Source organism: Pleurodeles waltl, chromosome 12 (genome assembly GCF_031143425.1).
Source record: "Pleurodeles waltl isolate 20211129_DDA chromosome 12, aPleWal1.hap1.20221129, whole genome shotgun sequence".
Lineage (NCBI taxonomy): Eukaryota > Metazoa > Chordata > Amphibia > Caudata > Salamandridae > Pleurodeles > Pleurodeles waltl.
In genome coordinates, this window is record NC_090451.1 from 277,800,697 (window position 1) to 277,813,619 (window position 12,923).

Below are 12,923 nucleotides of genomic sequence, written 5' to 3' on the forward strand. Positions count from 1 at the left end.
AGGTAGACAATAGATGGTAGGATGTGTAATTCGTGCTCCATGCTGTCCTTCATCCTCGTGGAGTGTGTATAGGTGAGCGTTTTCCTGTTCGTAGTCTGTTTCCGCTGTGTTTTTATCGGCGGGGCTCCCACCCCGGAAAAGGTGGCGGATTGGTGAGTTGTGATAGGGTGGGCGGTACATTGTCTGCCGCCTGCCTGTTGGCGGTGACCGCTGCGCTGTTTGTCGGTCCCGCCGTGGCGGTCGGAGTGTTAAAGTGGCGGCCTGTGTTGGCGGTTCCCGCCAGGGTTAGAATTCCATTTTTTTGACCGCCGGCCTGTTTGCGGGTTGGCCGCCGCTTTATCACCGACCGCCAGGGTCAGAATGACCCCCTTGGTGGGGACAGATAAATGGATGAATGGCTCCATTAGCATATTTTGCCCCATTGACAAATACACTGCAGTAGCACATTGTCACACTTTTAACTACTTCAAAGAAGAGGTTATGCAAGTTTCCTTTAAAATTTAAATGAGCAAAACCGATACAGTTTGTATTATATTGACATTTCAATAGCGCTTTACTAACCCTTGTGTCTCAAGGAGCTGTTATATAAATATTTATGAGAGAATATAAATGTCAGACATTTGTTTACATTTTCTTAGCACCTTGACACCATTCATAGCAAAATGCACTATTTAAACAGAATCTTTAATGAAAAAAGTTATATTTTGTCATCAGGTTCTATAAATGATTGTATTTAATGGCCCATCCCGCCATGTCCATACCCTCTGCTCATTCCAGATAAATGCTGCCTTTCAGCAAAGTGTACTGTGGGTGCTTTAGGCCCTGTTACATTGTAAAGTGCATGTCACATTTTCCTTCTCTATCTCTCACTCCTTTTCACCTCAAATGTATGCATAGGAGCAGCAAAACCACATGGTAAGAGAACAACTCTGATTATCAGATGCAACATATATGCAAGCTAATGCCCATACAGTGTTAGGATTTGTAAAAATGGCAATATAATGAAGTAATACTATCTCAAAACGATTTGATGAGGCCAATCTGCTCCCAAGGGGGACAGAAACCACTAGACACCAGGGAGTTTTTTTTTTTTTTACGTGAATTTCACGCAAGGGGAGCGACCCCTTGGGCAAGGGTCGCTCCCTGGGGGGGGGGAAATTATTTTAGGCCATTTCTGCCCCCCTGGGGGGTAGATCAGCCTATTTTGATTAGGCTGATCTGCCCCCAAGGGGGGCAGAAACCACTAGGCACCAGGGATTTTTTGTTTTTTTTTGTTTTACAGATGGGGAGCGACCCCTTGGACAAGGGTCGCTCCCCTGGAGGGGAAAATTGTATTTAGGCCATTTCTGCCCCCTTTGGGGGCAGATCGGCCGATTTTTGCTACGCCAATCTGCCCCCAAGGGGGGCAGAAACCACTAGGCACAGGGGATTTCTTTTTGGGGGGGGGGGGGCCAAATTTATTTTAGGCCATTTCTGCCCCCCCTGGGGGCAGATCAGCCTATTGTTATTAGGCCGATCTGCCCCCAGGGGGGGCAGAAACCTCTAGGCGCCAGGGCAAATTTATTTTGTGTGTTTTTTTTTTGTTTGTTTGTTTTTTCAGTGATGGGGAGCGACCCATTAGGCAAGGGTCGCTCCCCTGGGGGGCAAATTGTATTTAGACCATTTCTGTCCTCCTTGGGGGCAGATTGGCCGATTTTAGGTCAATCTGCCCCCAAGGGGGCAGAAACCACTAGGCACCGGGGATTTTTTTTTTGGCGCCAATGTCATGCAGGGAGAGCGACCCCGTAGGCAAGGGTCGCTCCCGGGGGGGTTTGGGGGCAAATTTATTTTAGGCCATTTCTGCCCCCCCGGGGCCAGCTGAGCTAGAGGCCAAAATCCACAGGTAGGCACTGTTTTCTTTAAAAAAATGTGATGTGTCCACGTTGCGTTTTGGGGCATTTCCTGTCGCGGGCGCTAGGCCTACCCACACAAGTGAGGTATCATTTTTATCGGGAGACTTGGGGGAACGCTGGGTGGAAGGAAATTTGTGGCTCCTCTCTGATTCCAGAACTTTCTGTCACCAAAATGTGAGGAAAACGTGTTTTTTTAGCCAAATTTGTAGGTTTGCAAAGGATTCTGGGTAACAGAACCTGGTCAGAGCCCCACAAGTCACCCCATCTTGGATTCCCCTAAGTCTCTAGTTTTCAAAAATGCACAGGTTTGGTAGGTTTCCCTAGGTGCCGGCTGAGATAGAGGCCAAAATCTACAGGTAGGTGCTTTGCAAAAAACACCTCTGTTTTCTTTCAAAAAATGTAATGTGTCCACGTTGCGTTTTGGGGCATTTCCTGTCGCGGGCGCTAGGCCTACCCACACAAGTGAGGTATCATTTTTATCGGGAGACTTGGGGGAACATAGATTAGCAAAACAAGTGTTATTGCCCCTTGTCTTTCTCTACATTTTTTCCTTCCAAATAAAAGAGAGTGTGTAAAAAAGACATCTATTTGCGAAATGCCCTGTAATTCACATGCTAGTATGGTCACCCCGGAATTCAGAGATGTGCAAATAACCACTGCTCCTCAACACCTTATCTTGTGCCCTTTTTGGAAATACAAAGGTTTTCTTGATAGCTATTTTTCACTCCTTATATTTCAGCAAATGAATTGCTGTATACCCGGTATAGAGTGAAAACGCACTGCAGGGTGCAGCTCATTTATTGGCTCTGGGTACCTAGGGTTCTTGATGAACCTACAAGCCCTATATATCCCCGCAACCAGAGGAGTCCAGCAGACGTAACAGTATATTGCTTTCGAAAATCTGACATTGAAGGAAAAAGTTACAAAGTAAAACGTAGAGAAAAAGTGATGTTGTTTTCACCTCAATTTCAATATTTTTCTTTTTCAGTTGTTATTTTCTGTAGGAAACCCTTGTAGGATCTACACAAATGACCCCTTGCTAAATTCAGAATTTTGTCTACTTTTCAGAAATGTTTAGGTTTCTGGGATCCAGCATTGGTTTCACGGCCATTTCTGTCACTGACTGGAAGGAGGCTGAACGCACAAAAAATTGTAAAAATGGGGTATGTCCCAGTAAAATGCCAAATTTGTGTTGAAAAATTGGGTTTTCTGATTCAAGTCTGCCTGTTCCTGAAAGCAGGGAAGCTGGTGATTTTAGCACCGCAAACCCTTTGTTGATGCCATTTTCAGAGAAAAAACCACAAGCCTTCTTCTGCAGCCACTTTTTCCCATTTTTTTTTAAAAAACGAACTTTTCTATGTATTTTGGCTAATTTCTTGGCCTCCTTCAAGGGAACCCACAAAGTCTGGGTACCTCTAGAATCCCTAGGATGTTGGAAAAAAATGACGCAAATTGGCTTGGCTAGCTTATGTGGACAAAAAGTTATGAGGGCCTAAGCGCGAACTGCCCCAAATAGCCAAAAAAAGGCTCGGCACAGGAGGGGGAAAAGGCCTGGCAGCGAAGAGGTTAAATGAAGCACAGAAGATTTTGTACAGCTGGTACTCTGAACTCATGCATATGAAGGTGCTTTCACATGCAATATTGACGAAAAGAAAGATGGGTAACATAAAACATTTGCCTGGGATCACAGAATTTGGTTAAGCGGGAAGCCATGATTAATCCAGATTTTCTGGTATCACTTTGTAGAAATCAGCCACTAAAATTGGTATTTAATTGTCTCTCCTTTAACTTCAAATGTTAATGTTTTGTTTTACCTTTTTGTGCATGAGGGTGGAGTGAGGGTGGCAGGCAGAAGCCACATGAAAGTTTGGCTTGTTATAGGCTTGAGGTTCCAACAGGACTCTGGTTTGAACCAGGATTCAGGCTCAAGAGTGTTTGAGCTTTCAGTGACTCACACACCTCTAGGTTAATATGATTACTTAAGATATCTGTATGCATAACCTGTTGGTGCACTGGGGACTAGTGACTTGTGTGTATGAGGTCTCAGCCTGAGAGTGAAAGCAATGTAAATATGAGGATAATTTAAAAATGTATTACAGGCTGCACACATTAGAAAGTAGACTCCCAGAAAATGTGCAGAAAGGCTAAAGGGGACATTTGCCAACTTTTTTCACCAGGTTTACAGCACAAAAGTGACGCAAACCCGGGACAAAGTGTTGTACTGGAAGTTACTTTCCAATACACATCCTAATATGCTTTAAAACCTTACCTAACATAACATAAAGAAGACCTAACCACCAATTTGCAACAAGGGTATGTTCCATAGGTGGTACATGGGCATTCCCATACAACCATCCATGGTTTTTGATGTAAAGCCTTAGTTACTAAGACAAAAGGTAGATAGGACTCTGTGCCAAAACGTTACACCTCCTTGAGGCAGGCATAAATAAAGAGTGAAGTTTTCTTTTCTCTAAACTTTTGAAACTCTACACATGTACAGCACTTTATAGCATACATACAGTGGTAAAAATATTAAACTATGCTAAAGCATAGTTCTTGTACAAAAGAGGACCCTTACACTACAAAAACCTATGCTTGACATCACACATCTACACACCCATGCACTAAAGTGCATGGCTGTGTGCATTTGTGTAAGGCAGCCAAATGTGCCCCAGCGCAGAGAGAAACAAATCCGGCAGCATACTTTAGTAGATATGTTGATGGTCTACTCTCTCCTATTTGTGCAAGAAAGCAACTTTGGTTACTGTGCTGCGTTGTATCAATAGTTACAAAATTGCCCCTCAATATTTAAATGCCTACAGTGCTTTCAAAAATAACTTTTTTAGTACAACACATACGGACTGTACTTTGTGCAAACCTTTCCAGGACTAGTAAAAACCTTAGAGTGCCTTTCAAAAAGAATACCCCTCTGACACCAGGAAGATTCAAATGATTCTAAGAATAAAGGCCTGTAATGGTACCAAAGGATTTGCTTGGTAACCAAGCATCACTGACACTCATCTTGTTCTGCATATTTCACTACACTGAGTTTCTGTGAGTATTTCACAACGCAGTGCCACACTTCTCATTTTTGCAAGCATCTCACGACGTTCTCATACAAAAGGCATATTTCATTTCATGTTTCACTGCATTTTCAGCTATTCTGTTGTGAGCACCCTACACTAATGGCATCCATCTACACTAATACTTCCAGCAGATTAGAAAGCAAAAGTTTGACGTTTTTTAAATGTGTTTTATATTTTGAGGTGCGTTGAGAGCGTACAGTGCCTTGATCTCCACTTTGCAATCACAGGAGAGCAAGCGGTATACTTCAACTGTGTGTGGTCGTATCCTAACTTCCCCTCCGCCTGCAGTGCAATGCTAAAGAAAATGGCAGCAGAATTATATATTGAAAATATGATTGACTGTGAGCTCACAGATTTTCAAAAGGCAGGCTGACAATAATAAACATTTTTCCTGGCTCCACATTGCCCACAGCACTGCAGTTATCGTGGGGTAGGTTCTGATGAAAATGCCCTGTGATTGCCCTCATGGACAAATGCCACTTTTGGGAGCCCTGCACAGATCAGAATGCAGTGCTTATTACATCATACTTTTATTAAAAAAAGGAGAACATGGGATTAGAAATCTTATAGTTCTTTGACTAAAACATACACACAGTACCACTTTTAGTGGAGTTGTGCTGTCTGCTAATGCATGTCAATTGCCAACTGGAGGTCTAGTCAAGGGTTTTTTCAATAGCATTGTTTCTAAGCACTTTTATTCTTTGACAAGCAGATTGTTAAGCCTCTTCTAGAGGACTGGGGTAGTAGACGGTTACTTAATTAATGATACCGTAAAAAATTAGGTTTTTGATTGAGTGGGTTGAAAACCTTTCTCAAGCAACAACCATAGTCCTGGTAAGGGTGAACCACAAACGTCACAAAATTAACCTGTGCTTAACCCTCTGATAGCTCGGCACAAAGCAGCTAGGCTTAACTTAGGGGCACTGTTTTAAGTGTTTATGCAGCACACAAACAGTAATAAAGTGAAAACATCATGCAAGAAAAAACCCACACCAATTTAGAAAATAGAGTAAAATGTAATTAATAAAAGGAGAATAAAATGACAAAAATCAGAGACAAGCTATTTCAAAGGTTTAAATACAAATAGCACCAAGAAGCAGAAAGCTCTAACTGTGTGTGTCTGGTCGCTAGACCAGGACCAAGTCACAAGTTTAGGCCGCCCACAACGGAGTGGGGGCTGGATACAGGGACCAGCTTAGTCCAGCTGAAAAACATTACCTTCTCAGAGTCCTGTGTGCAGAGTTCCAAAGATCAGGATTGTACAGGGGGAGCCCAACTAAGGCCAGCCAAAGGCCCATGACATGGGGAAGCATCTCTTGGAGATCAGGAACTCACTCCAGCATAGGCCAGGAGGGCTCAGGCAGGTCCAGTTGCAAGTCCAGGCAGACCCAGTTGTAGGTCCAGGCATGTCCAGTTGCAGCAAGTCAGCTGGGCATTTGCAGGGAGGCCTATTGATATTGTTGTGTCCCTGTAGCTCAGAACAAGTCAGCCACCTGACCATTAGAGTCACTCTGGTAAACCTGGGTTCAAGGAGATGGTCCTCTAGTGAGGAATGCTCTGCTGCTGTGGGCCTGCCTTGTTTCTCAGAGGACTGCCCTGCTGCCTTAGGCCTGCCTTGGTCCCTAGAGGACTGCCCTGTTGCTTAATGCCTGCCTTGTTCTTTAGAGGACTGCCCTGCTTCTTGAGACTTGCCTTGTTGCTTGTCTGCCATGCTTCTTGAGGCCTACCTTGGTGCTTGAACAGGTTCAAGCAACAAGGCAGGCCTCAAGACACAGGGCAGTCCTATATTACTCCAGTCAATCCAACTAACAAACTCACATATCCATGGCTCAAATTAACTCATAATAATACTAAAACTGTACTCGTATTTCACTATACTAATCCACCACTAATTCCTTTTGGGTTCCAGAGTCGCGTGTTACTCACCGAAAAGCCGTTCGACGCCTCGTCAGGGGTAGTAAGCACTACATAAATACTATTACAATGCAATACAATGCAATACAATACAGAACAAGGCAGGCCTCAAGCAACAGGGCGGTCCACTGGTGACCAAGGCAGGCCGCAAGCAGCAGGGCAGTCCTTTGAGAAACAAGGCAGGCCTAAAGCAGCAGGGCAGTCCTCTGAAATACAAGGCAGGCCTCAAGCAGCAGGGCATTCCCCTGAAGGACAAAGCAGTCCTCCTGTAGTCTCAGTCTTCCACAGATCCAGGAGTGTACTGCAGAGCTTGTCTGAGGGTCCAATATTCATACCTGGTGCCAAACTTTGAAATGGGAGAAACTTCTAGACATACCCCACACCTGCTTCTGGAATTTCCTTCCTTCCCCTAACAAGGTTTCAAGGGGTCTAGGGTGACAATCAACTGGTGTCAAGTTCTTTGTGAGTGTGCTGAGGCAGCCCCTTTGAAATGTAATTGGGCCAGGGAACAGCTATGCCCCTACCATCTTGCCAACACCTAATCCTCCTTTCCCTCACTGTCTAGGAAGAATACACAAAGGCCAACCGCCAACTACACCCATTTATATGCCCCAGGACACAGGAACCAAATGGTTAGGTCAGGAAAATACCAGCTTTCTAAAGTGGCATTTTCAGAATTGTGACTTAAAATCCAACTTTATCATTAAAGAGTTTTAATTACAATTCTTTAGACACCAAATTTGATCTTCCCAACTGTTCCCAATTGAAAGTTATCACTTATTTAATGTAATAAGGTAACCCAATATGAAGCTATGGGAGAGGCAGACCTTGCAGTAGGGAAAATAAATTTAAGAGTTTTTCACTACCAGGACATGTAAAGCTTAAAGGCACATGGACACTGCAACCTGCCCTATGGGCTGTTTAGGGCCTACCGTAGGGGTGACTTATATGTATTAAAATGTAGGTTTAGGCAAGGCAAAAGGGTTAGCTCTTTAAATAAAACTGCACAATAGGCTTCAGGGGCAGGTGTGAGATGTTTCAAAGGGCTTTTTCACCGGATTGGATCAGTAAGCGCTGCATGTCCACTAGTAGCATTTAATTTACAGGCCCTGGGGTCATGTAGTGCCACTTTACTAGGGACTTACACATAAAAACTAAATGGGCCAATTGAATGTAAGCCAATGTTACCATGTTTAAAGAAGAGAGCACATGCTCTTTGCAGCTGGTTAGCTGTGGTAAAATGCACCAAGTCCTACAAGCCAACAAAAACAGGTTTGAAAAACAAGTGGAGAGAAGGCAAAATATTTAGGGGTAACCCTGCATAGAGGGCCAAGTCCAATACATACTGTTTTATTATTGGTGTCCCATTGTCTAAGATACTTTTAAATTCCAGTTCAATATGCCTTTATACCTTTAAATCTCCAAGAGTATAAACAGTGGGCAGACAAAGTTTCGTCGAGGTTATAGAGATTCATTACAGTATGACACATTAATCACACCAAATAAAAGTAAATGAGTGATTATAGCTTGATCTTTCAAGAAGACCGAGGGCTTATTGTAGAGAATGGTGGTATGGACCGAAACCTCAAAAACAAGCAGAGAGACACACGCAAGATACCATTTCTCAAATTCACCCTTTGCTACCCTCACCTCAGATAACTTTATTATCAAGTATACTTAAGTACTCTTCAGGGCCAGAACTTGCAGACATACTTTTAAAAATGCTTCCAACAGAGAGAGAGCACTTTTTACATGGGTTGACAGGCTACAACAGATTATCTTAATTATTCCAGTATCTTCTTTGAAGCTGAGCAAAAACTTCATTGGTCTCCACCGACTGAAAAATTGGTTAAGGTCAATTATTTCCCAGAAAACGCTGGAGCATGCCATATGCAACATACCTAAAGAGTTGATGGAATAATTTGACATACCGACAATAGCAAAATAATTTGTCCTCCACACTGAACAGCACAAGAAAATATTTGTTTTTGAAAACAAAAAATCTGGAATTTATTATAACTACCTGCAGCAAAAATAATGGTTTCTGGTTAGTCCAGTTGCATTTTGAGGTTTATGAATGTCACTAAGAAGATTTCATTTATTTTTCCGTTTTTCTCTCCCACCCTTGTATGCTTTGTGCATGAAGATGCAAGGTTCACGTTTTTTCACATATTTTCTAATTACTTTCTAGAATGTAACTAACAATAAAGCACAATTACAGAATGTGCCGACATGCCCTCCTTTCTTGCTATTTCACTTCAGAACTATAAATTGTATACATTTATAGAAACCTGTGGCTCTCAGATGATGGGCACTTTCTATAGGGTCAATGAAAATGTCCCTGTGCTGTCCTTACTCCCCGCCCATTATCCCCCAAAAAGAAATCTAGTGGCTCCTACACCCCTGCAAATAAGTGGCCATTTAGGGCTAGGGGCCCACATGAGGCAGATAATGGCCAAAGCGGATGTATGTAAAATTAAATATATTTTCTGTCATTTTTACTTTCAACCAGCCATGGCGTATTTTTTGGACTTTTATGCTAGATGTGGTAGTTTACATTTTAGCAGCCTCTTAACGACACGTGGAGTTACACAACTGCTAACATAATCTAACAGTAACACCGTAGCTTCATGCTACAACATGAAAATGGCCGAGCAAGTTAAACACTTTTGGCTGACATCTGCTGAGCTCTGTCACCTCCGTTCGAATTAAGCAACAGAATTTAGGGTTCATAATGAGGTCATCTGAGCTCCGCAAAACCCTGGTAAATGACGCATTGCTTGTTTAGAGTTATTAAAATGACAAAAGTGCTACATAAAACTCCATGTTTAAAAGCATTTTAGTATCACTATTACACCATAATGCAATGCATAATATAGGATGAAGTTTTGTGAATCATTAGCATGTCTTTAAACTTAAAAACTGTATATTCGTGGGTGTAAGATAAAATTACATGCACCAACGGCTTTATAAATCTGACCAACAGCAACTATCACTGATGGCTGCAGCCTGTGGTGCGCCGTGGAGCGCTGGCATCTCACAGTATGATTTATAGTGGGCGCCTGGGAGCAGCTTGCCGGACCGGAACTTCCTGTGGATCAGCATGGAGGGTTCCGAGATTGGCAGTGTCATTCTTTGCCATTATTTCAGGGGCACTGCAGGATAGGAACTCATAGAGACTATGGCGCCACCTCAAGTGGCGAGTGCACTTACCCGGAGAGAATGAATCCATCGGTGCTGCTTTTGGAGCAAAAATTCTAGCATTCGCATTAAAGAATTTTTCAATTCTATTAAGGACACGGAGGCGAGGATTATGCTTCTCTTTCTATGCTTTATTTTTACAGCAGCCAATCAAAAGTAACCACAACAAAAACGACATTTCCCAAAGTCCCATCAACACGTGATGACCATAGAGGAGGACTCCTATAAAGCGCTGCCTCACACAGTTCAACTCCTCTTTCTTTGCCAGAACCAAATCGCAACAGGCTAGAACAGTCCAAAACTTTAGCATGAAACCTCGTAACTCCTAAAGAAGGAAGAACAGCTTGGGATACCAGAAGAGAAATGGCTTCTCACAAGGCAGCCTTGTGCCTTAAGGGCGAGTGAACCTCGCAGCTGTATCCCCTCGAGCTTCAGATAATTACTACCTGCAGCTGAGATCCACCAAGCCAAAAGAAGCTTGGTGGATTTTACTTTCTGTATATTGTTAGTTGGGCAACGCCCACTGCACCCCTTAATACCAGCTGCCACAGTCCACCCTGCAGCAATTTGGACAAACTGGGAGCAGGTGGGCTTGCTCTGGTGTCTATTTAGAGAGTGCCTTTGGTGATGTTTTTCAACCCATTCATGGTTCCCCTTTGCAAGAGCAGCCATTTTACTGCGGCAACATGATAGCTGGCCTAATGCTGTTGTTCTTCCCTGATTTCTGGAGCTTCAATGAGTTGTGTGAAAGGAAGCACTTAGTAAATCCTCACCTGGTCTTTGCGACTTATGCAAATAAATTAGTACAGTATAGTCTATGCCTCCCAGCTTCACACGGCTCCAACTGCAGCATTCCCAGCAAATGCAGGTGGTCAAATCACACTCTTCAAGGCATGAGTCTACTGTGCCTCTTAGACGTTGCAGGAATTCAATTAAATCTTCATGCAGTGACAGGGCATGGCACCCCCCGGTATGTATGACCAATCCAGATATATACACACCAGGCTTGCCAAAAGCAAAATATGAGACATGCAGAGTACCGAAAGACACTTAGGAAGTTTGCTTCTGGATACCTGGACCATGTAACTTATTACTAGACTATCATTTGAGGGTCCTACATCACATGGACAAATGCACTATATTGTTGTAAGACCTAGGGAAATTACCATATACGAGTCCCACCCTTGTTTTATCATTCTGGTCAGCTCAGGATGCATTCACTTCCAAGTGACTTGTGTGATGAATCTCCTAACATAAGTTGTACACAAATTTGGATGTCGCTAATGAACTGTGTTTTAGACTTTCTGAACTGTATGCCAAACTAGGTGAACACTGGCCCCATGACTGCTGCTCCATAGATGTGTAGCACATGTCTTTTTACATGTAGACTAGTGAATAGTCTGCCTACCTGTGTAAATTCTTTGTGGTGTGTCACTACTGGCCCCGTACTCCCCCGACTGATATGTGCTTGGATGTTTAAGGGGCAGGGTACCCTAATTTGGGGTCGCCTTTATAAGTTTGAAGTCCCAAAAGATTGTAGGGTGCTTCATAGGTTTAATGGTAGTCAGAAGTATGCAGGCTCTCATTCACTGAATGTCCCTTATGCTGCTCTCCTCCCCAGTACTACAGCTATTGTGGAAGGTCATGTGTCTGGTTTGGATTCACACGACTTTCAATGAAGAAAGAACTTCTGTTCAGTTTCCATCAATCACACCATTCTCAATAGTTGAACCTGTGGCCCGAGAGATGAAACACCTGAAGAAAGGAACGTGCGCATGTTCAGAGAAAGGACTAGACCAGAGGCAGGATTCTTGGCTGGCTCCCCAGAAGCAGTTGTCATCAGGACCATTCATAAATAAAGCCACTTGACTAATATTAAGGTATCAGCGCAACATTACTACACCTTAGAATGTACGGCATCAGCTTATAATTTGTAAACCACGGGTTACAATGGTACTTCTAACTGAATAATTATACATATTTCATTCATCAGAAATCATGCAAAAACATCCAATCGTTTCTTCAAAAAGTTTCTACATATAGGGGGTCATTCCGACCCTGGCGGTCCATGACCGCCAGGGCCGGGGACCGTGGAAGCACCGCCAACAGGCTAGCGGTGCTTCCAGGCCAATTCTGACCGCGGCGGTAAAGCCGCGGTCAGAAAAGGGGAACCGGCGGTTTCCCGCCGGTTTTCCCCTGGCCAAAGGAATCCTCCATGGCGGCGCTGCAAGCAGCGCCGCCATGGGGATTCCGACCCCCTTCCCGCCAGCCAAGAGGCTGGCGGGAACTGGTGTCGTGGGGCCCCTGGGGGCCCCTGCACTGCCCATGCCACTGGCCCCATAAAGATTTTCAGTGTCTGCTTGGCAGACATTGAAAATCGCGACGGGTGCCACTGCACCCGTCGCACCGCAGCAAATCTGCCGGCTCCATTCGGAGCCGGCTTCATCTTTGCTGGGGCTTTCCCGCTGGGCCGGCGGGCGATCTTTTGCAGATCGCCCGCCGGCCCAGCGGGAAAGTCGGAATGTCCCCCGCGGTCATCTGACCGCGGGCGGTGTTTGGGCGGTTTCCGCCCGGCGGGCGGTGCCCGCCGCCCGCCGGGGTCGGAATGACCCCCATAGTGTAAAGTGGCTCAGTACATATGATGAGTGAAAAAGTGCACAAAAGGCCACATCAATTTGTATAGAATTTCGGCTGTTTGAAAACATGTAAGATAACATAAATGACAGTCTTCATTTGAGGCTCAAAACTCAACGCAAAACAATTCAAAATGTAATTACAGTCGACATTTTGACCCATATAGTTCTCAATTAACCTTGGTCTTCATCAGGAC